This window comes from Larus michahellis, chromosome 4 (genome assembly GCF_964199755.1).
Source record: "Larus michahellis chromosome 4, bLarMic1.1, whole genome shotgun sequence".
NCBI classification, from domain to species: domain Eukaryota; kingdom Metazoa; phylum Chordata; class Aves; order Charadriiformes; family Laridae; genus Larus; species Larus michahellis.
In genome coordinates this window covers 66,127,699-66,151,645 of record NC_133899.1, presented here as the reverse complement: position 1 = coordinate 66,151,645, position 23,947 = coordinate 66,127,699, and the positions used below count along the sequence as shown (strand labels likewise).

Here is a 23,947-nt window from a genome sequence, read left to right as displayed (position 1 = left end):
TCGACCTTCCTTTCAGAGCCTGGCACACCAACTTCCCCCCCCCCACCACCACCACAATGGTCAGGTTACAAAAATGAAAAGAGAACATTTGCTTCCTTGTGAAACACTTCCCATTGAGAATCCTCAGTCACAGTAATTCCTGTAGCTTGCTCTGTGCCTTCACAGAGTCTCAGTTTTGCAGAAATACAAGACTTAATCTGCACCCATTTACACGCATTTGACAGCCAGAAGGCAGCCTCTTCTTTCTGCTAAGATACCCTCAGGCCTCTGCACAGATACCAAATGCCTCTGTACTGCTCAGCAGCATTAAGGTCCCCCAATGGCATTTGGTATTAGTGATGCCCAGTGTTCAGCTCCTCTCCTCACAGGCTTTCCTTGCATGAGAATGCAGTACATCGTAAGGTATAATTTTAAATAGATTAACTTAAGCTCGTGCAAAAGGCACTCATTAATATTGAAACTAAACCTGTTTAGAGACCTCATGAGCAAAAATGAAGCATCCTCAAACTAGCAGGAGAGCATCCACAGTTTGGATTTTCACTAGTTTAAATGGATTGTTTTCAAATCGATGCAATTTAAAGTGTACAACTTCATGGTGTATAAAGGATCTTCTCTGGAGTGATGAAACAGCAGCGCTTGTAAAATAAATGACTGCCTGTGGAAGGGTGCAACACCCATTAACAAGTACCACAAAACGGCAGGGAGGAGAGGAGGCTGCGGAGACAGAGTCAGTTTCTTGCACACAGCTTGTTAGGAAACATTGCATTCAGATTGACTACCTATAAGCACCTGAGAAAGGGCAAGCAGAAGCGACAGCCAACTAACCAAAGTTTCAGGGACATTCCAGTATACTCAGGATTCTCCCTTGGCTGGAAAACACAAGGGGAAAAAAAACACATGCAGGTGCACCTTCAGAGGCGCAGAACATTTTCTGACACTCGTACAGCATGTGCACCGCATAGGGGTGCAGGTCACAGTCAGCAGAGGATGCAGATTAGTTATGGTAAAGTGAACACTGCGTAGAGCAACGAGGCACATCTTGCAGCACTGCTGCCCTGCATCCCTACCACCCAGGGCAGCCCACAGAGCCCTGCTATCAAGAAAACCCTCTCAGAAGATGCAACCGCCTTTGTGGGAGGCTGGAGCCAGAATCCGCTCCTGTCAAACAGCTCTCCAGACCAGGATGTGACTGCGGCTGGCGAAACATGTTAGCTAATGAAGATTGAGTCAGGCAGGCAGAGACGATCCCCTCAGCCTGTTAATCCACTTAGGGAAGGAGAAGGGAAACCTGAGCTGAATTCCTGTGCTCCCTGCAAGGGACTGTACTGTGCTGGCTTTAGTACCTCAGCAGAGCAAATCCAGCCAGAGCTGGAATGGGGAGAGCTCTGGGTGCAAGACTGGTGCTTTCGGGAGACAGGAGCAAGAGCGGAGGCAGGGAACAGCAGTCCCTAAGGAGAGAGCCAGGGACGGATTTTGTGTCTGCCGGAAACTAATGAAGCAAACTGAACTTTACTCGCCCTCTCACCAGGAAAAAGCAAGAAGGGTCTGAATGTGAGCTTTTGCCCAACAGCAGGGCAGGGAGAACTCAGACACCTTACACCCTTTTCACAGGGCAAAAAGGCTTCCCAAGGCGTCAACTCAGATTCCTAGGTTAGAAAGTCAGAGCCTCAAACACCCAGCCCAGCAGTGACAGAAAGACAGCATTGCCTCACGCCCAGTTTAACTGGCAGCTTGCAGGGATGATGGGTGCCAATCTCAGGAAATGTCAGATTATCCTTAACCACCAGAGGGTGCTCCCCATCTCAAAGACAGAGTCAATGTCACAGATGCACCCAGACAGCTACAGGAGCCTTTATTTCCAGCAATCGTGGAATCCGAGCAAGGGAAAAATTAGAAAATGAATAATAAATAATAAGTAACGAATCTGATCCTGTGTCTCACCTCTGTTTCCCCATCCCTCCTAGCTGGGCAGGGTAAGGCCCTCTGTTCCATTTGTCCTCTGTGTCCTGCTCAGTCAGGTGATTTTCCTCACATTGGAGGTTAAGTAACTTTTATTCTTTTCTCATACATTGTGGATCCAAAGCGGCAAATAAACATTTTCCACTGGGCAGGTCTGTAAAGAGTGAGACTCTGACTTGCCTGCCCCTGAGCACAGTTAGGATCACATCCTCCAGTCACACGCCGTTTTTGCGATTCCAAGGGCTGACCTTACCTCTACACTGCCACAGTGGTGTGGCAGCCACTGGCCAGTATGAAAATGGCCATGGGAAAACGAACCAGTTCAGGTTCACTTTGCCCAGTGTATCCTAAGTTGGTTTTCCAGAGGGCAGAGTGTCTGTTGTCCAGAGATGCCTCAGGATGGTGTTTTCAAAACTCCATCAATAAGACACCTGTAGGGAAAGACTGTTCACTTCGGTAACGCAGTGCCCCCCACAGCCCCTCTTCCTTCTCTCACATCCAAGGGAGGCAGAGGTGTGTGACTGAGGTTGCACACTCAGGAGCTGTGCACCTGGCAACACCCCACCTTGTGTCTCTGTTTCCCCTTTGTGTGGGTTAGAAGTAGTACCCGAGTTGCACCATACGCGAAGAACAGAGCAGTTAAGATGAAATCATAATGGCTATATTGCACCCTGAGATTCAGAAAAGAAAGAGTTTAAAGCATGCCAAGTAAGATCAGGAGCCTATGCAAAACAGACTAGCTCTGCTGACGTGTCTGGCATAACATCTGTTTGTCCCAGCCCCAGTTTACTTTGATAGTCCAGGTCTGCATATCCCATGGGGAAATCAGCTCTTATTGATGGCTCCCACCCAGCATACGTACTGCATCTTGCTGTCTGACCACTACAAGAACAGACTGTTTTATTTTTTTTAACTGCCCTTTCCTCTCTCCTTTGGCTAGTAGTGCCAGGCCCTGCCTGAGGAGATTTTTGTCAGAGTTCCTTCTCCTGGGTACCCTGGCATCGCTTTTTGTTCTGTCCTCTTTAAACTATACAATACATTTTTCTGATGAAACTGTTAAAACTGAGAAGTTAAACCACTGCACGAAAGACACTCACTCAGCCTCTTACACAGATTAAAATGTATTTGATAGGTTTGGATTACTTCATTTCCAGAAGGAACCATTATCTGTAGCACATGTGGAAACCAGTGCTTTCCAAGTCGTCAACTGGCCAACAATGATAGTAGTCATCCTTGAGAGGCATCACATTCTAAAGCATAAATGAATTCTTATGGTATTTGAGATTGTGAAAAGAAGGGGAGAATATAAGAGAAAAAGATTTTAGGGTACGTTTCTTAAACGTTTGCAATTGACAATTCTACTACCTACCAACAACATGTCAGGGGTATGTGTCCCAGCTCCACTTCTCGTACTATTCGTAACATTCTCCCTTGGAATTATAGCAAATACCAGACACGTCACGGAAAGGTTAACCAGTATTAGGTTTGGACAGTGATCATCCCAGCACCATTAACACTCAACTTGATAGATTTTAACACTACTCCATTACCATTAGAGTCATTATATATTTGTTCCTAAACATGCACATAATCAGTCATCAAAAGTGTGGTTATTTAAAATTACATTTCCACATACTTTCACTAGGAGCTTAAGCTTTGCCATTCTTCCTCCACCCATTACAGCAAAGACTTTTTAAAGTAATTTCATAGCCCTAGTGACATTCTCCTCCCTTGCATATTGCTGCATAGGAAAATTACTGTGGGTCTTATTGTTTTAATTACTGCTAGCGAGTTGTAAGATCTCAACTATCCTCAGTTCCTTCACTGTTAAGAACAGCAGCATCTGGGTGTCAGTTTTGCTCATGAAGGCAAATTACAGGGTCAGATCTGCCTTTCTCATTCACACAAATCTGCACCTCAGTGGAGATTACAATTTGTGAAATACATAATATAGAAGATGAGCAGGTTTTGACCACCTGCAATTAGCTGATTTGCAACTACATGAAATGGCAACACTTAATCCAAATGGAGAGACCAGGACAACACCATCTTACAGCACATAAATCTGCAAAGCATGACAGGACCAAAGACAAACAAAAAACTGTATGTTAAAGACGGTAAACTACAAACTAAGTCAAGAATTAGGAAATGCCACGATTGTGCTTACTTGTGAGAAATATAGCCCTTAATTACACGATCATATTTTTTTCCATCTCAGACTGCACCCAGAAGGGACTGTTCCCATGTAATGAGCAGCTTTTTGAGATGCTGGTTTCTGCTCATTGTTCAGTACGTGGCCCCAGGCCTTATTTACCACACATTATTCAAACCTGGCTCTAGAGATTTATTCATTTCCTTATGTATTTTACTATGGGCTTATCATTACACTGTCCAAGAGCTTCACGAGCCCAAGATCATTTGTTTTCACACACCTCTGAGGGGAGGGGGTATTTTTATTCCCGTTTTCTGGGTGAATGACTGAAGACAGTATTAAAATATATTTGCTAATTCTGGGTGCCCAGTCTGAGACACCAACAGCCTGACTGATGTGTGCTTGTATAGCACTTTAGGTTCAGTGGATTCCCATTCACTTCATTTGCAGCTGTAAGCACTCAGTGTTTCTGTAAAGCAGGTCCTTTGGGATCGAAAAGGTCCCCTGCAAAATAAGGAATGCACAATTATACAACCACTGGCACAACAGCTGATTCAAAAAACCTGAAAACTGTCATACAGAAGTGGCCAGAGAAAAAGAGTCAACTAGCAGGTCAGAATTTCACTGTCTCAGCTCTAAAAGCTTCCCTTTCTTTCCTGCAGTTCCCCTGTCTCACTCAGTACACACCTGACAAATGAGTCAGGGGTCCTACAGATGGTGTCTTTCACTGTGCAACTCTGATTTATCTCAGAGCAGGTCCATCACATACAGTGAATGAGGCAGGGGTCCTCTGGAAGAAACAGCACGCAGTGACGTAGCTAAAACATGAGTTGTATACGACACACAGTCAAGTAGACAGAAGCGCACACAGAAGGTAACTGGTCTTTCCCCAGCTTCCAGTTCTTGCATTAGCACCCTTTTCACGGAGTTTGTTGTTTCCTTTACAGAGAACAAATTCCCTTATGAAGCATCACAATGACACTTTTGTGGATTATCAGGAGAGATGAATCCACCACGTGGACCACTACAACCAAGGTAATGGAGTAAATGAGCTGCAAGGGTAGCTCATCCTCTTTGTGAAGACTAACCTGAGGAGTGTGAAACAGTGGGTGAATTTCAGACACTGATGACACCTGAAGAATAATGATTCAGAGGCTCTTCCAACCATTCAATCCAAGTCATGCCTCTTGCTCTCCTCCTCTCCAGACCATCCCAGCCTACTTTTTCTCTCTTTACTGCCTTTGTCGTCTCACCCCATCCCCTTGCTTTGCTCTCATCTCACCCCTCCAAACTGCATTCCCCCACACTCCACAACCCTGGCCTCCTTGTTCAACAGCTGCTTATAACTATTTGCTTCCTCTCCTCTTTTTGCCCAACTCCTGTTGCCCTGTCTTTCCATTACTTTTTGGTGGCCACATTTACTGACACTGCTTCTGCCCTGACGCAGCCCCAGCTGTCCCCAAAACACAAGCTGATTTAGAGCTTTGCAAAGAGGAATCTTCTTGATTTGTTTTTAAATGGAAGGCAGGCATAATTCAAGAACATGGCACACTCCCTACTTTTTCTTTAAAAAAAATTTTTTTATATATAGATAGATGTAATTGCTGGTTTTGATAAAATTTCCACAAAACAAGTCTATCAGAGGCATAGAAAGTGTTTACAGAGATGGTTAAAGGTTGGCAGTGGTACGGACAACTACCTTTTACAGGAAGTACTAGTAAAAAAAGGTGGTGCTACTAGTCTGTTTGTGTACATGGCAGTGAGAATGAAGATAAAAATTAAGGAAGTTGGTTAAGCAAGAAAGAGTGCTGCTGCCATCTCTTTTTAAGACTTACCATGGTTTGGATGGCAGGCCTTTGAAGGAAAGTGGACTGCTTGTAATCCTTCATACACTATCCTGGTAGCTTATAGGAGATAGTGCCTATTTGATATACAGACATGCACCCATCTCAAGCTGACATCAGCTGCACACAAAATTATACGCATCTTAATATTTCACAGAGTCACAGAAAATAGGGCTAGGACCAGCCCAGGTGGTTGGTGTATCCCTCTGTCCAAATGAAGGATCAACTATAGCAGCATTATTTTTGACAGATGTTTTCCAGCCTGTTCTGAAAAACTTTCAGCCCTTCTCAGACAGTCTGTTCTAATGCACCTGCATCACTGCTAATAAAAGTTTGTAACATCAAACTGAAATCTCCCACATTGCAATCAAAACCCATTTACTTCCAGCTCTACCAACAACAGACATAGCAAACGGCTTAACCACTTCCTCTTGGACAAAGCCTCTTACTATTTGAAGACACATTCATAGAATCATAGGGTTGGAAGGGACCTCTGGAGATCATCTAGTCCAACCCCCTGCCAGAGCAGGGTCACCTACAGCAGCCTGCACAGGAACGCGTCCAGGCGGGTTTTGAATGTCTCCAGAGATGGAGAATCCACCACCTCTCTGGGCAGCCTGTTCCAGTGCTCTGACACCCTCAAAGTAAAGAAGTTCCTCCTCATGTTTAGGTGGAACTTCCTATGCTCAAGTTTGTGCCCATTAGCTCTTGTCCTGTCCCCAGGCACCACTGAATTCCCCAGACCTCGCCTAATATCTAGATTTCCATAACAGAAATATTAACCTGCCTAACAGAAACAAATTAGCACCTCAGTCCCTCTAACTTCATTTCTGGGTCTCCAACCTTATTACTTGGAAGGCCACAGACTTTTTAAAAACACCTGCAACAAGGAACAAGGTTGCAACTAGCAGGCTAGCTTGCTGTGGACAAGCCAAACTTCCCTTCACTTCTAGGGGACTCCAATTGATTCAGTAGTAACACCTCACTGCAGTCACAAAAAAAAAAAAAAAAGTGTTAGCCCTTCACTGAGGCAAATCGCTCAGCTGGATTCAATTTCTCACGCTCTTTCAAAGTCTTGAGCTGAAATTTTGGGAAACTTGAGAAAATATCTTCTGATAAATCAAAGCTATCATCTGTTACATTCACTACACTACTAGTAGTAAAATTTCTTAGCTGTCCTTGGTGAAGCTGAGAGCTGTGCCCATGGTCCTGACTTCCAGTGCTGTGCCTTGAGCACAAACCAATCTTTTCTCACTGACAAGCAATGAAGCAATGAATGAAAACCTGCCAGATTTCATATGAAACATCTCCCAGGAAACTGGAAGTCGTTAAAAACATAGGACTGTGAGCTCCCAGGGAAGCCAGGAGCCATTCTGTGCAGAAACAGAGGGCCCTTCTTTACCATAGGTCTTGTGGTAAGGTGAACTGGCAGCTCAAAGGCACATGCAACTGCTCTGTACTGTCTGTTTGCACAACTGCGTGAGAGTGTATCCCTTGGTGATGTTATTCACAGGCCTTGGCCAACAGTAAATAAGACAGTGGAGCTTGATTCATGAGGGATGACAGGAAATCTATAACATGCGGGCTCTATAATCTGCTTGCTACTGCGTAGCAAAATGAAAGAACAACAGTCCAATTACCAAGTCCTTGCTGATCCCAAGCACATCCTCCAGATCTTGTTCTGCTCAGAGCAGTGGGAGTCTCTTGGCATCAAGGGAAAGCAAGCTCTGGCACAGGCCATCTTCCATGCTGGGATGGCAACAGTATTTTGGAAGCGCCAGGCTACCTTACAGTGGATACAAATGCAGAAAAAACTGTGACATGAACTTCATAGCAAATTTGTGGAGAGCGACAGGCTGCTGAGCTCAGCTCACCAAAGGACCACTCACATGGACACCAATTGCTGCACCCCACTGCAAGCATCCCATGTCCCAAAGGGCTGGCGGTGACAGGGAGCAGTGACCCACCACAGCAGTCTGGCCCAACCACTTGGTTTGGTGGGGACTGTGAACACCATTCACCTGTGATAACACAAATCAATCAGGATGCAGCTCCATGAAACTAAAAACAGGGCTATGATCCAGCAGGACACAGCAGCTGAGTTACAAATGGTGCCCAAAAAGCACCTTAAGGGGAACGAGGAGACAAAAGGTGGGGAGAGATGTGGATTCTGGGGCCAGACAGAAGAGGGATGGGCTGAAGACATGGTTCACACTAGGTGGAGAGCTGGGCCATGAGAGAACAGGGAGGAAGTCTGCAGCAGCTGCAGAGCAGACTGCTCTCATACCACCAATGCTGAGGACACATGGAAAGACAGAAGGAGGTTTCTTTTGGACAAAACAGCAATGGTGGTGGTGGCAGGGAGGAGGGCTGCCAATTCCAGACAGAAAGAGAAGGAAATAATTTTGTTTCCTAATGTGCAGTGTCAGAAAACCCACAGGGCTACCCAAGGTTGGGAAGACACAGGACAGCTTAGCTGAGGATCCTGGCAGCTTAGAGGAGACAGTTCTCTCATTTTTCTCTAACCAAACTATACTCTTCATTCTTTGTGTCTCTGGCCCTTACCACTTAACACCTTTCAGATCTATCTTCTGCCCCCTAGGAAAGGGGCAAGGGGAAGATTTCTCACCCTGGCAACAGGTAAATAGCATGGCAGGATGGGGAGAGGGGAACAATTTCTTCTCCATCCCTAGCAAAGGCCTTCTTTGCTGAGCGCACACTCTGGGGACTGCCGTCCTTTCCCTGCTTCCCCCTACAACCATCTCTGCTGCCACCTCCCCTCCCTTGTTATCTGTCAGTAAACAGTAATTAAAGATGTGGCCTGCTTGATAAAGCTCCCGCCCGCCCTCACACGGTGCTGCCCTCTCGGACGTGTCTAATTAAAATCCTGATGAGAAGATGAAGAAATCCCAGCAGCTGGGAGTCTGCTGACTCTCCCTGCACTCGGCCTCTTCATTACTGACGACGAGGCAGAGAGATATAAAGGACCCCGGGAAACGCTCCGACAGACCAATCGATACAGCCTTTTGTGGGACGTGACGGACCGCTCAGGACTGCCTTTTGAACTGTGTGGATAATGAGGATGCTGGAGCGTGGCTCACCGCATGGGGCTGATGGGACTAGACTCCCCCACTAGTCCTGCTACACTGCTGCTGCCAGGAGCAGCACCCAGAGCCCCTGCAGGTTGGCAGCCACTCACACCGTACAGTGAATTCACACAGTTATAATAGCTGGGGCACTTGCCTGTCCCCCACCAAACCTAGCTCCAAAAATCATGGCTTGTAGTGCTAGAATACTGTCAAACCTCTAACCACTCCATCATTTCTATGCAAACGCAGAGCATGCATGTGTGTACATACACTGCAAAATGCTGAGAACCAGCTCAAACGTTCCCTAAATGAAACCAACACCATGCACGATGTGCACACCATTGTGTTTACACGGACACTTATTCATGGGAATGGTGTGTTTTCACTGCTCTCCCAGGATTTTGTGCTAAGGTGAAGTTCTTGGTATGCACAAAATGAAACAGCAAAGGTTTACATGAAGTGCACAGCAATATCATCATCGTGAATCACCGTAACTATATTTAGACACACTTCACTTCATGCAAATACATCCAGTAAATGGTTTTATTCTTGAGTTTTTTTCTAATATGAGATCAACTTTACCTGGAAACAAGCCCATTTTCACTGGCAAACTCATATTTATCCAAAACACCAGATTTCATTGCTCTTAGTTTCAAGATGAAAGAAATAGTAAAGAGATGGAAGTAGATTTATACTTTATAAAGCTTGAAAGTGCATCTCAGGCACTTGCCTCCATGTTCCTTTTGAGCAAGCCCACAGGAAACACAGTCACATTGGGAATCAGGATCATGTGCAAGAATGGGAGTGCATACATGGCTGCAAACACAAGTGCACTGTGCGTGAGGGAAATGCATGTTACACATGTGGAATCAATAAAAGTGTGAGCTTTTATCTGTCTGAGTTCACACCTCCTGCTTCACAAACCACTACTGCTCATGCAATCAGCATTAGTCCAGCAATAGCTGGAGCTCTTTTCAAGAGTCCCAGCTAGGTCCTTGGGACCTAGTTTATTCAATAAAGCCTCAGTTGTTTTCTTTCCCACTCAATTTTAATTATTTTTCCAGACTACAAAAACTAAAAAAGTCCTAAAAGTCTCATAAAGTAACAAAATACCTATATCTACTATTTTCCAAATTGCCATAATCCTGCCCCACTGTCCCCTTTGTCAGCCCAGGCCAGTGAGAAACTACATAACAAATCGTTGCTGGACTGGTTTAATACTGAGTTAAACTTGCCAAAAAAAAATCAAAATAAAAAAAAATCAAACCATCTCAAAAGAAACAGTCCATAGCAAAATATGATCAGTAACAGCAAGAAGTGATCAACCAAATGCAGAAGCAATGAACTCAATGGTAAAAGCTCAGAAGTGCTACTGAGAAAGGACTTTGGGGAGTCCCCTGGAAAAGACGAGTGAAGAAGGGGAGCAGAGGGGACGTCCTGCTGGGAATGGTAGCAGAAGCACTGTTACGGGGAAGTTCACAGCCTCTCTTGGCCCTGTGGCCTCCCTTGGTAAGAGATGCTGTTGCGCAGAACAAGGCAGCAGTGCTGGATGCACGGAGCTCTCCACGCAATCCCTGCCTGTCCCAGTACCTGTACTTGATGGAATGACACATTGCTGCGGCAGCTAATAAATAGAAGTAATTTGATTAGCTTTCCCTAACTAGCGATAAGATCCTGACAAACCCTTTTTAATGCGTTTCTGGAGCAGGATGAAATTGTTTCATTTGGCGAGCAGGGCCCCACGGGAGTTGCCTCCAAGCTCCTTTAGTGAGAGGTAAAAATATGCCAATCATTAATGAGGGGAGAATTACGGAGACTTTAATGCAATCAGAAAAGAGGAGCCCTGAGGCAGCTGGGGAATAAAACCTGCCCTTAAATCAGAGGCAGGCAGCTGGAGCATGGAAATAAAGGCACACACAAGCATGTACATGCACACACGCATACCTACCGCACACACAGAGACTGTGCAGAGCTGCTGTAAATACACTGGGAGTTTTGCCTGGGCAACAAACACCTATCTCAGCAAACGGTATCCATCTTCCCCAAAAAGCATTTGTAAAATCACCGCAAGCTATATGCATTTAGCAGCCCCCTCCCCCACCAGGAGGGGACCACTGCCCGTTCAGTCTCCTCCCCTTCACACACACATAGGCACACAGAGAATTGCAGTTTTCAACATTTCAAACCAAAGCCTTTTGCAGAGGAGGCGTATTAACTGCTTGGGTGTCAAGCGGCAACAGCGGGGCGGCTTTGCCAAGTGGAAAGGTGCCTCTCTCAGGGCCAGACTTGCTGCGTGAATACAACATGTACAAACCCTTCACTCTGTCCTCCAACCATGGCACTTATGCCAGAGGCAGCATCTACTGTGGATGTTGAAAGGCAACTCCTCCCACCCCCTCCCCATTCCTTCCTCAGCCACTTCAGTGAATTCCCTTCCTCAGGTGAAACAACTCTAGCACAAATAATCTAACTTTTATTCCTAAGCAAAACAGAAGTCTTTAAGCTGCTGGCTTTTTCCCTGGCACTACAGCAGGCATGAGCCGGGGCAGACACGAGTGGCTTGGCTGGCTCTGATTTTGCAGGTGTCTGTTCTTTCAGAAACTCCTTCTCTAACAGAAGGAGTCCCATCTTTCTCCACCGATGCTCTAACCACAGCCAGCACAATACAGATGGCTGCATCAGCATGGACCATCCCAGAGAATGCTAGCTCCCAGTTTAACGGGATAAAAACCAGGACAGGAGTTTTCTCATGTCTCTTCCAGATTCCCCACCTTGTTTACTTGAAAATAATGAGCAAGAGTACTGGGATATCAAACACTAGCCACCTTTCCTCTGCCAGATACACAAAACATGATGCTACAAAGGCTAGGCATGCAGTACTTCAACCCTTTCCCCTAGTTTGCATTACCACTAACATGTAGGGAAGCAACCCAATGGCTGCTGAGAACTCCAAGAAGAAAATCAGTGCTTACTTCTGGCCTTAATATACACTTGAGGGGATGCGAGACAAGTATTTCTTCCTCCCAGAACTCCTGCACTATAGTGAAAGAGTATCTGTGGCAACCCTGCCCTCTGCTAGATGGAAAGACTGTCCTGCTTAGTGTGCACTGTAAGTCCTATATTGAGAAAACTACACTGCTTCTTCTTCTGCCAGAGATGTATCAGACAAATCTTCCACAAAACGGCTGCTTCTGCACCATATTCTCACATACACTAGACAACTGTGGGACTAAAACACTGGTGTAAGTGACTATTAGCCATTTAACCCTACAGACAAAGCAGTTACACAGTCACCAAGACAGAGTAAAAGATAAAGGACAAGTAAAGAGGGACCTGTCCTGCGACGCAGAGCTTGAAGCTTAGCAGGTAAGTTAGGGTACATAGCTGGCAAATTCTCAAATGTGTATCGAGCACAGAGCTGCATGTCCCACTGCTAAACGATCACAGAATACTTAGCCCCAGGCAAGAGGGACTTCATGTCTCTCAACAGCAACTCCTAATGGCTGCTTGAACCATGTGGTGATGGGCTCCCAAGGAAATACAGCAAAGCTCTCTGTGGCTGAAAGTTCAGAATGAAAAGTACCTCCGAGGGTAAAGAAAACCTCCAGGGTTCTCCCAAATTCTCTCAAAATCTGTGTCTCTAAGACTGAAAGGATCAAAGCAGTCTTGCTGATGGGCACATCACTCAGCGAGACCACATGCCCTTGAAAGTCAGAGAAATCACTTTCCAGAAACACAAACAAGTGAGAAGACCCTACCACAGAAACCATCAAGACTGCAAAAAGTAGCTATCAGGAAATTCAGCACGGCTACAGCACGATGCTCTCTAGCATCTAAAAATTGTATTTCTGCCTTTTTCAGATCAGGGACAGTTTTGATCCAAAGCTCCAGTCGAATTTAGTGATTCTTCTGGTCAAGAGCTTCAGGCTATTCAAGATAGTTAGTAGACTCCCTCCCTGGATCCATTTCTAGCTGTGATCCTGGTTTTGTTTTTTACTGTGATCACAGTCCAACCTAGTTTGTGGTGGCACTCAAGCACAGTACCCTTGTGCGAGTGCCTCCTCTGAGCAGCAGGCAGAGGTCTGAGATGGTGTCACACTCTGTGGCTCCACACACAGGTCTGCTTTACTGCAAACAACTCCTTCTCATTCTGGTTTGTTATGATTAAAAATGCACATCACCCAGCGAGGCCTTGGAGTGGAACCCAAATGGAAATTGGATCATTAATATTCCTTCTCATGCCCATTGCCACAATTCCTTACCTCTCCACAAGCAATTGCTAACAATGCAACAATTTAGGGTCTCGGACTAAAAGTGAAGAGAAGTCAAGACTAAACTGCTCATTGTTACTCCAATTCACCCACCCTTGCCCGTATCCTGGCATCCCATCAACTTTATGCCAGTGTGCTGTACATCAGATGTCTTTCAGCCCTTTGAACTACCTGTCTCTAGTTTATCTACCAAAAGGTCCATAGCCTCTTAAACCATCAGGAAAGGGATTCAAGATTATCCTCATTCCTGAGCAGTTGGAAACACAAGGAAAGAAAACAATCCATTTGAAGAGTCTAGACACTGTGTGGCTCTAACTTTTGGTCACCACCCTTTCCACAGAGTTAAAGTGCTCTCAAAAGGCTAGAGGCATAAATGCAAATCAAGGGTAGGACATACCACACGATGGAGAATCCCACAAATGTACAAATGGGAATATTTCAATTTCTAGTAGACAGGGTTACCTACATGAGCTCACCTCAACCCTATGTGCTGTTACTGCTACAACTCATTACCTGGGCAAGCTGTGAGAGATGTGAAATTCCCTCATCACTGCTACAATGATCCTTTGACAAAAAGGATCCAGAAGCATAGAAATGACACAGGACATACAACAAGTGATTGTAATCACCCACAATAGTCATTGTGCACACTGATTGGCCTCTTTGAACCTTTCTCCCTGTACGGTGTTACATTGGACAGCAAGGAGCACGATGCAACCAGGACTACAGCACTGATAACGGAAAAACAAAAATCAGAAGACATATTTTTTCTTGGGACTCTAGCATCACCACTGTGGACTGCTCGCGCACATTGGTACCAAGCAGAGGAAATTTGTTCTTGCTCGTCAGCTCAGTGAGCTGACATTCCTTTGGCTGCAGGCAGCACAGCCTCCAAGAAGTTGAATGTCTGGTCAAGAGGTGGAGAAGACAGAGGTGGAGAAACCTGCTAGACAGCAACTAGCACAAGGCAGCTGCAAAAATAGCACTGGTGACAGGGATCAGGACAATGCCAACTATTAATTCTGCTTCAAACACCTATTAGTTCTCCATTGCCTCATTCAACTACCCCCAAAACATCTGCTCCCAATAAGCATTTCCATCTTAGGTGACTAAACTCTTTTGGAATCAAAGGATCTGTTAGGTATAATTGAAATGCCCATCAGGCTGAGCACTTGCTCCATGTGCCTCTCCATAACACAGATACAACATAAATAGCTGCAGAATGAAGTGTTCACTAACACAGTGGTAGAATTTAATGTTAAACTGCTCCTGCCATACACAAATTTGTATGTTTGGCACTTGCCCTTTGATGTCACTGTTTCTTTAGTTTTATTTTATGTCAGAAATAATAATTTTCAGTGAAAAAAAACTTTGACAGTAAAATACATAGCTACATTACCAGCCATCTCAGTGCAGAAACATGAATGGTGACAGTCTCAGAGTGATGGGCTCAATGAATGTACACAGCAGTAACAGCTCAAAGGAATTTGGAAAAGGAGCTGTCCTATCAGTCAGCTAGAGTAGCCAAGACCCTGCCACACCAATCTGAGATAAGCACAAAGAAACAAAAAAGAAGAACCAGGGGGTCTGGAAACACATGACTGGGTTTACCTACTTATAATAGGTACCCATTTCAAAACCAAAAACCTAATAAACTTACTGTGCCACACACAGATGTTTCGCTTAAATAAGAGGAAGTAACTACCACCACTGCTTGTTCCCTTCAGCAGCTCCGGCAGTTCCTGGCATCTCAGCCTAGTGGCCTGTTCACAAGGGCAGAGCCTCAATTGCTATTGAAAGCCAACAGAGCTCCAGCAAAGTCAAAGCTGCAGCCCACATGAAGACAGGTAAGTGATTAAAGGTATTTTAAAGAGACAATAGAAAAGAACAATGCTCTGCCGTAGGATTTGCCGGATCCTGGCTCTGTCGAAGAAATACAACATGCAATCTCCACATAAGGACCAGTGACTTTTTGTGCATCACTGAAAGCCACAAACTGCTGGGTGTGGACATTCAGCCTTACTTCAATGCTTGAGTGTCAACTTTTCCTATCTGGACTGAGAGGCAACTCCTGAGTCTTGCTCATCCACCAAGCTCCAGCCTCCCCAGCAGTCCTAGGGCCAAGTTATATGCCTTTCCAGACAGCCCTCTCTGTGAGCATGACAAGGGCAGAGCAGAGGGGTGCTGCTAGCAGTCTTGCTCAGGGAGCACTGGCTGCCATGCCACAAATTAACATCATCGTCAAATTTTTCGGGGGGACAGACAGAAAAATCTTGAATAGTTTCTCCTTTCCTGCCAGTTGTTCCCGTCTTCTACCTGAATTCTGGCTGGATTCCCCCTTCCCCCTGTCCTCAGCTAGCACCATCAGGCTCAGTCCTCCTCACCCTAGCCCCCCCTCCCCAAGGACAAGCAAAGTTATTACAATAATGAATTAGCCAGGCTGCTTACTGCTGCCAGTGGCGAAGGCAATTATCCCACTCCACGTCCCCAGCCACCGCTCAGCTCCCTCATAAAGAGAGGCTTTTGGGGCCGCTTTGTGCTTTGATTGGAAATGAAGAGATTGCTAATTAGGGAACCCCTGCTGGGATCAGGCTGGCAGGAACAATGGTGAAACGGACGGAGCACACGTCCATTTAGAGAGGGAGGGAGAAGAGAGAAATGTGAGCTCCTCTGTAATGTAGTGCATCCTCTGTTCACACCATAAACAACAGGGCAGACAATTTTATAGAGCTTTTCACCTTTTAAAGCATGCTAATTTGTTTATACGAAGCGATAATTTGGTGTGTGTTTGCATAGGTCAATGCCTGTAGTTTCTGTGTACAGTATGGATTGACGCATGCGTGCATACATACACACGGTAATTTCCAGAGGCATTTTCTTAAAGAGTGTATTTTCACAGCCGACCGTGTATTTCTTGTCATTCGCTGGGCAGCACGCATCAATCCTGCATTAATAGGGAAAGATGCTTAGAAAAGCCTGTTGATGAGTATTAACACAGAATTATAATGCCTGAAATCACAAATCACCAAAGTTGAAAATGACTTACCAAATTAGTTTACCTGATGCTTGTCCAGCAACCACTTCCATTGCTTTGCCCAAGTGCTTTAAATGACAAGCGGACCTCCAGGAGGAGAAAATTTCACCATTAACACATTTTCTTAAACTCATCCTGAAATTTCTTCTTAATTCAATTGCTCTAACTGTCCATGGGGGGTCACAGGAGCTAAATTCACCTTTCTCAGCTGATGAATTGTACACAGAAAAGATAGAAAATATCTCCCTCACAGTGCATGAGTGCACCTGGACAACTTCATAAAACTGCACCAACAGCCCTTACATACATAGCACACCCTTGTTTTGGGCTCTAGTCACTTTTAACTCTTGTCAAAGAAAAAAATACCTTCTCCAACAGATCAACATGCAAATTACACCATTTATAATATACAGCCTGTCAACAAAAGCAAATGCCTCACCTTTTTGTGCAAACCTATCCTCCATTGCTCAGTTAACTAAATAATTCTATCAGGGAAGCACACAACTACCATGTTAAAACTGAAAGTACAGTTTGCAACCACATATTTGACTTGCCATGCAGAAAATTTGCATACTGTTGATTAGTGCAATGTACTACACACTAGGTGACTTATGTAAGCCAGAGCAAATTTCAAATTTTAAGCTTGAACTTACATTTCAGAATTCCCTTGCAGATACTGAAGCATTTGAATATACGAGTGTGCTTCTCCCTGAAAATGTTTTCAGTAAAGCACAAGTCTTAACAGAAAGTAAGCACTAAAAGGTGGAAACGGAGTTGAACTGAAAATGACTTTCAAATTCACAGACTATTTCTCCCTGCTGTTTGCTCACCTCTAGTGTTTATATCCTTCAAACAGTTGTAGGTAGTTTTCATGTTCCCTTCTTAGTCATCACTTAGCCAAGCTCCACATATTTAGTTCTTTTGATCTTCCCTCATAAAAACAATCCCTCCAGCTCTGTCATCATTTTTGTTGTTCTTCTCTTACTACCTTCCAAGTTTCCTCTGCATTTTTGCTGCTAGTGCCCAGAGCTGAAAGTCTCACCAGAATCGTACAAAGCAAGAACGCTACCTCATTGCTTCACTGTGTCCTGCCTACATACAACACAATCAAATCTCATACAAAGGCCAACATTTGCAGCCTTTGCCCCCTTGGTCTGTTGTGCTACAATGCCAACTCAGATCAGACTTCCCCATCACTCCCCCACACTCTCTCATTCAGTTCTTCACTGTGTTCCACGTACCTGATGGGAATATTTCCCCTCGTGTAGGTACAGTCTGAAAGTAAAACCCTCTGCTAGAACCACACTTAGGGTTGATTTAAGTTGCTAACAACCCTATAGTTACTTATTGCATGTACAAAACCTCACCACTTAAAAGCAAGGAAACATCCACCTGACGACACCAAGGGCCAAATTGTAGTGTGGTGTATAGAAGCACAGCTCATTTGGTTTCACCACAGCTGTACTGGTATACAACAGCTGAGAAGTTATTTCCGTAAATCTTAGACTGGCCATATCACAAACAATCACATTATTCAGAGAAAGTACAAAGAAGGGTATATTTCACTCCAGCAGCTGCAATTCTGCTGCATGAAGCCCCGTTACCTTGATTTCATAATCCAAGTATTTTCTTTTTAGTGATACAGCTATAGTGAATATACAAGCAATTCAATATATCTACCAACTGATTCCAGAATTCTTTGCTAAAGCACTTAAAATTGCTCTCTTGATAATCAAATTCTAATCTAATAGAAGAGGAGTAAAACTCATGGTAAAATTATGGAGGTACAGGCCACATGCATTTGAGGCTGATGAATGGGCTTCATTACTACATCCATTCACAGGGTCTGGTTTTGACTAGCCTTAATATCCTAGCAAAGGGGGATGAAAGAAGGTGGCCTTTTCACGGCATTATAGCAGGCAGGTCAGGGGGAGACATCAGAAGAAATAATCAAATATTTTAAAATCCTGCAAGAGAGAAGAAAGTCCATTCCCCGCCAGATTGACTATCTCAGGCCCTAAACAACAGGCTACTAGCTCTGGCCTTGTGTGAAACTCACTCTCTTTCACACCACAACTTCCTTGAGGTAACTCTGTTCTTAACATCCATTCCTGCGCAAAGTGGGAAAACTACGAATGTAGAAGCACCCAAGCCAGGATTTCTTCCCCAGATTCTTCCTGGAGCAACACAACTACATTCAGCCACATACAGTATGGGCAAAGCCCAAAGGCTTCAGAACGTATTCAGTTTCTTTCTTGGGGAGATTTTAGTATAAGATTTTTATTTAAAATTTAGCAATGAAAGAATTGCATCTCTTCCTCCCCTCTGCAGAAGTGTAGATTTTGCTTTAATTTGCTACAAATAACATAAGTGTGTTACATTCAAAGAGCATTGTTCTTGCCTATTTATTTCATTTAGAGTTTAGCTTTTACAAATCGGATTGTAGAACAATGAAGTCTCTCTACATAGGCTGCAGTATCTTTTTAATCCACCTCTGAAAGAGGAGGTCCCATCATCCTTCCCACCTGAGCCACATTTGTCCTGCCTCCTCCCTTGTGTTAACACATGGGTTTGTACAGCTCAGATTGAGGAGCTGATCTGGGTTAAAAACGCCAAAAGGTTAGTCTAATTCAAACTGACCACAAGCAGGATTACTATAAATCCACGTGTACACAAATACTTCTACATGACATATGACCCCCACATTACAGCAGTTGTGAAAGTTATAAAACCATTAGCAATGTCAAATGGTTTCTTAAAAGCACTCACATCTGCGGTATTTTTCTTTGAAAACTTCCCCTTTTGTAGGGTAGGTAAACTATGACATGGTTGAGACAGAATGAGATTGAAAGACGTAAATTACTGAACTGAAAAGCATGCTGCTGTCAAACTAATACCTGCTTGAAACAAAGTCTATCCGGTAAGAGATCTGAGAAGCATAATAAATTTAATTCCAAGAATAGGCTAAGGGGTGACCTGATCTAATTGTAAGTGGGGGAAAATTTAATAGTGGAAAGTTCTTTAATCTAGCTTTAAAAGGATGTAAGACAAGACTATTCCTGGTATCCAAAACTAGACAAATGTCATTTAGCAATAAAGACATTTTTAAACAGCAGGAACTGGCCATTGGGACAACTTGCCATGAGGCGTGCTGGATAATCTATCGCAATGCCTTTAAATCAAGGTTGTATGTATGAAGACACTGATGTTGAGAATCTGCCTAGATAAGTGCAGGTGTTACTAGGTGGATTTTAATGGCCTGTGCTATGCAGTTAGGCTTAGAGAATTGGAGTAGTATAGGACTGCCTTAACATCTGTTTAGATTCCTTATGGTTCTTTAAGAGTTATAGAAAGCAAGACAAATGTACTGGCCAATACTTGTTTATTCCCAATAAGCTTCAATTAAGAGGTGTCATACATGGTTTTTATAAGGCAATTTCTTATACATTATAGTAACCTTGCTGTGAAAAACTACCCATTTTTGCCAGAGGACATATGCTTCATCTACCAGAACGTATAAAGCATATATAAAGAATGTATAAAGGCTAATGGCAAGGGCTGTGCAGTGCATGAATCATAAACAAGCGGAAAAGTAGTCAGTTAAATCAGCCCAGGTCCATGTCTTGAATTCAGTAATCTTTGGGGTGGGTGGAGGCGAGGAAAGTTAGATTTATTTTTTTAAAGATCTCCTTTATTGTTCTGAAATTTTATTCAATCTTCATAGAGTAAGTTGCCAGTGAGAACAAACACTATAAATGCAGTACAACACGGTTACAAAATGAGTGAAGAGAGCTGCTTGTCAATTAGTCAATCCCGACATGTTTACATCACTATCCAGGTTTGCCTTCACTACTACAGCATGCATTTTCAATATGGGTACGCTGGAAGCCTGAAGTCAAGCTGTAAACCCTGCTGTAATACATGCTCATAAACACGAGAGGAAAATCCTTGCTCTTCCAGTTCTCACATACTCTGGCTAACCAAACACTGTTCTAATTTTAACAGATAAAACAAATCCATCATAGCCATATTCCATCAGAAGAGACTCTGTCATAGTATTGGGGAAAATACTTTTCTATTCTTCTCCATTACATGTCAATTTACTACTTTGTTGCCTATTGAAGGCTTCTTAAAGGCATACATTGCTGTTCTCCAACCCACTCTCTGATTTGCATCATAGCAGACTGTTGTTAAAAACTGACCTTTTCTGCAACATTTCTCAAACCTCAACCTCAGCTTCTGAAACAATGTTAGGAAGACATGTTTTCCTACTATAAGTTATGGCCCTTGGGTCTCAGCAAGGAAAATCTCTATAGCCTTTTCTCTAAAGGGATCACACCAACTTTTTCATCCTTCCAGATTCTACCTTTCCATAACAGTGACCCAGGACTAATTACGTTCACCCTGTCACTAATCTGGAAAGGCAAAGAACTTAAAAGAAGAAAAAGAAAAAGTACATCCACTGAATATTTTCTAGAGTTTTCTTCACTCTGAAATTAAACTCTTAAATATTCAGTGATATGTCTTTTTTTTTTTTTTAGATCACTTTCTGAAACAACTGATTGTAGAGGCAAAAATCCTTGATGACATTGTTAATTTTTAATTTTTAGGAAGCCCCAGTCACACTCACTTATCTGAAAAGCTACACTAGCACAGCCTGGAGAAAGAGGAGACAGCATCCATTAGAGTCATTTTTGTCCTCAGTTTCAAGTACCTGACTGAAGAAGCAGTCCCTGAATCTTGGTAGGTGCAGACTTCCATTGCAGAGCTCCAGTGATACACCCATGATGGCTGCATCAGGGCTGGCTCAGATCACAGGTGCAGAACTTGCCATGTGGTCACCTCTTGAAAAAGGCCTTCTCCAGGCTTGAGAGAGAATGTCCTTCTATCCACACAGAACTGCTACCTGTGACCGGCCTTGCACCCTGGCGTAGAAGACAGGTTTAAGAGAAAGAAAGGAACCACTAAACTCAAAGCGTAAAACCTTTTCAATAGAACCCCAATAAAGATTAGACAGGAGTTCAAGAGACTGACACAAAGTTGCAGCAGGGGGAAAAAGGACATAGAGCCTACTGGAGGCAAGGAGGATTTAGAGACAGGACTTAGGTCCAAAAAGTATTGAAGAGCAGAAACAGTGAGGAAGGAAGGAATAGGGCAACATGAGAGAGAACTAGGGAGAAAAAAAAGAAAATAAATTAAGAAATAATTTAGACTGAATAACCAGGAGAATTTCTCTCATAGCAGAAGGAATTGAGCTGTGGAACTGTCACCCCATAAGTGAACAGGGATGGAAGCAAGCTGTGCAAGCAAAGCAAATCAAACAGAAGAGAAAGAACTGAATAACCCAAGAACCTTTTCCCCACTTCTGACTGCTGTGATTCCAAAACCTGTAATAGCTGGCAAACTTAGGAGAGGTGTAGCTACTATCACAGAATAGCCGTAGAAAATGGAGGACCAACACCTCCCCCTAAATCAGCATGTTACTGATAGAAACAGTTTTCCACGCTCAGAAAAGATTATAGGCTTCCCCTTTAAGACATATTTAAGCATTGGAGTATTTTTTCTTCCCTAACGATAGGAGAAGGAAGTGAAGGAGGTCAGAGTCCTGTAGGCCTCTCTGCACTCCCTGTGGTCTAGTTTAGGAGACTTAAAAGGATTCAGATTAACTGGGGTGGCTTTGTCGATTACACACAGAGAGGAAAATGACCCCATGTGGTAAGTGTTTCCAGGACAGCTGCTCCGTTGGTGAAACACTGCTGCATTCCAGAAATAAACTCCTACAGTCAAATTAGCAGCTCGAGTCCTCTCTCTGCAGAAACGTGCCTTTACCAAAGTTGCAGAAGTTCCCAGATGAATGAGAAACCAGCAGCATAAATTCCTGCTTGGCTCCACTTTTAAATAGAAAATGGTACAAAAAGGTGTTTGTACAATATCAAATTAGTCATCATAGTCAAATAATTGCCCCACATTATTGGTGGGCTCAGAACAAAAAAGGAAGACTGGGAATATTTCTGGCTGGGATGGAGTGCTAAAACTAGCATGGTTCTCCAACACTCCAGGCCTGTCATGAGTTTTTCAGGTCTGAGTGCTTGTCAGGATTTCAGTGTAAGAGATTTTGGTTTTGATTCCCATGGGGGTCAGTACCTACCAATGCAAAGTACTGAAGAAACATGCAAAAGATGAAAATCTACATTTGAAGCAAGACGGGAGGCACTGTTGCCACTCGCCTGGCCTCTTCTAGCTCCCAAAAAGTAAGGCAGAGCTGCCCTCTCACTACAGAAGTGAATTCTGGGCCATGAAAGTAAATTTGATCAGAAGCCCCAAGGCATTCATGTTTTACTGAAGACATACATTAAACAGCAAAACTACATGAGACAGCTTCCAAGTTTACACAGGTATACAACTACAGGTTTACAGATGCCTGCATTGGGGAAGGCCCATGAAATCCTGAGGGAAAAAGCACCAAAACACCGAGCTACAGTTTTCAACAGATAACAGGGCACTTTTTCAGTACTCTGGGCTCGCAGAGTAGGTGTTGTACGGGAAGCAGGCTGCTCCATATAACCACTGAGTGCACAAACATTTGTGGTCCTTCCTCTTTCTCACACTGGCCCCTCATCCTGGGAAGGCGTTCCCAAATGCTTCACTGCAGAAGGAAGATACTGTAGGCACATCACTTCCCCTCACTCACAGATGGGAAAGATGAAGCCATTGTCAAAGTTACAAGGAACAAGTATCAGCATGGCAAAGGCCCTGCTGGGTGTTATAATGTAGTGTCCATTTACTTCAAGAAACCTTCACCAACTGGTGATACAGCAATGCAATGCTCCTCTGACTCAATACACCACCAAACCAAAACCCATCAGGTGACTAAACCTTCTGCAGACCTATGCATTGCAGAACAGAGGATATTATACATTGAAACAAACTCACAGCTGCTGCATAATGTGGTCTTAAACAAAAACACCTGAAAGCATCCTCTAACCCATTGCCTCTTTGCCTCTGGGCCTACTTCTGCCCTGCAAATTCCACCACAACAGCCACCCAGTCAGTGGGAAGGAACACAGTACCGATCAGAAAGGATAAATTCAGGAAGCATCATTTCTGCTTAGCTCACCCTTGCTCCCTGGATGCATTCTTGTCTTCACTGATACTTTCATAGTGGCATAGCTTATCTATCCTAGGAACCTTCACGGCTTTATAAACACTGCCTTTAACAGTAGAAAAACATTCAGGGTAAGCAAGATCAGGTACCCCAAAATACAGATGCTGCATATCTGTAACAGAGTATCGTGTAAACAAGTAATTCAGCTATCTGCAAAGAGTGACAACACTGGTTCCAGGTGCAAGAGAAGCTATGAGGACAGCTATGCCAGGTCAAGTTAAGAAGTCACCTCGTCCCATATTCTATCTCTGATATCAACAACTAATATTTGGCTCAGGGAAAGACTATAGGAAAGGAGAGTGTTTTCCCTGCTCTTCACCTTGCTGCACCTTTGCAGACCTTACAGTCAGTATCTTGGCAGCCTGTGACTTAGGCTGTTCCCTCTGGACCATAACATCTACTTGCCACTGATGAGGCCACATGTTCCATAGAT

General features: G+C 43.9%; 1 protein-coding gene across 3 annotated transcripts in view; it reads right to left on the bottom strand.

Annotated features, from left to right (window-relative positions):
• Positions 1–23,947, bottom strand: part of ESRRB (estrogen related receptor beta) — a 158,895-nt gene that overhangs the window by 102,523 nt on the left and 32,425 nt on the right. Inside the window, exons 2-3 of one of the 3 annotated variants that reach the window (XM_074585330.1) lie at positions 16,362–16,436; positions 16,168–16,259 (exon numbers count right to left, since the gene is read on the bottom strand). The exons of the other annotated variants lie outside the window; for them this stretch is intronic. The gene's annotated coding sequence lies outside the window, so the exon portion shown is untranslated. The remainder of the gene's footprint in view (positions 1–16,167; positions 16,260–16,361; positions 16,437–23,947) is intronic. 3 annotated transcript variants of the gene reach the window in all.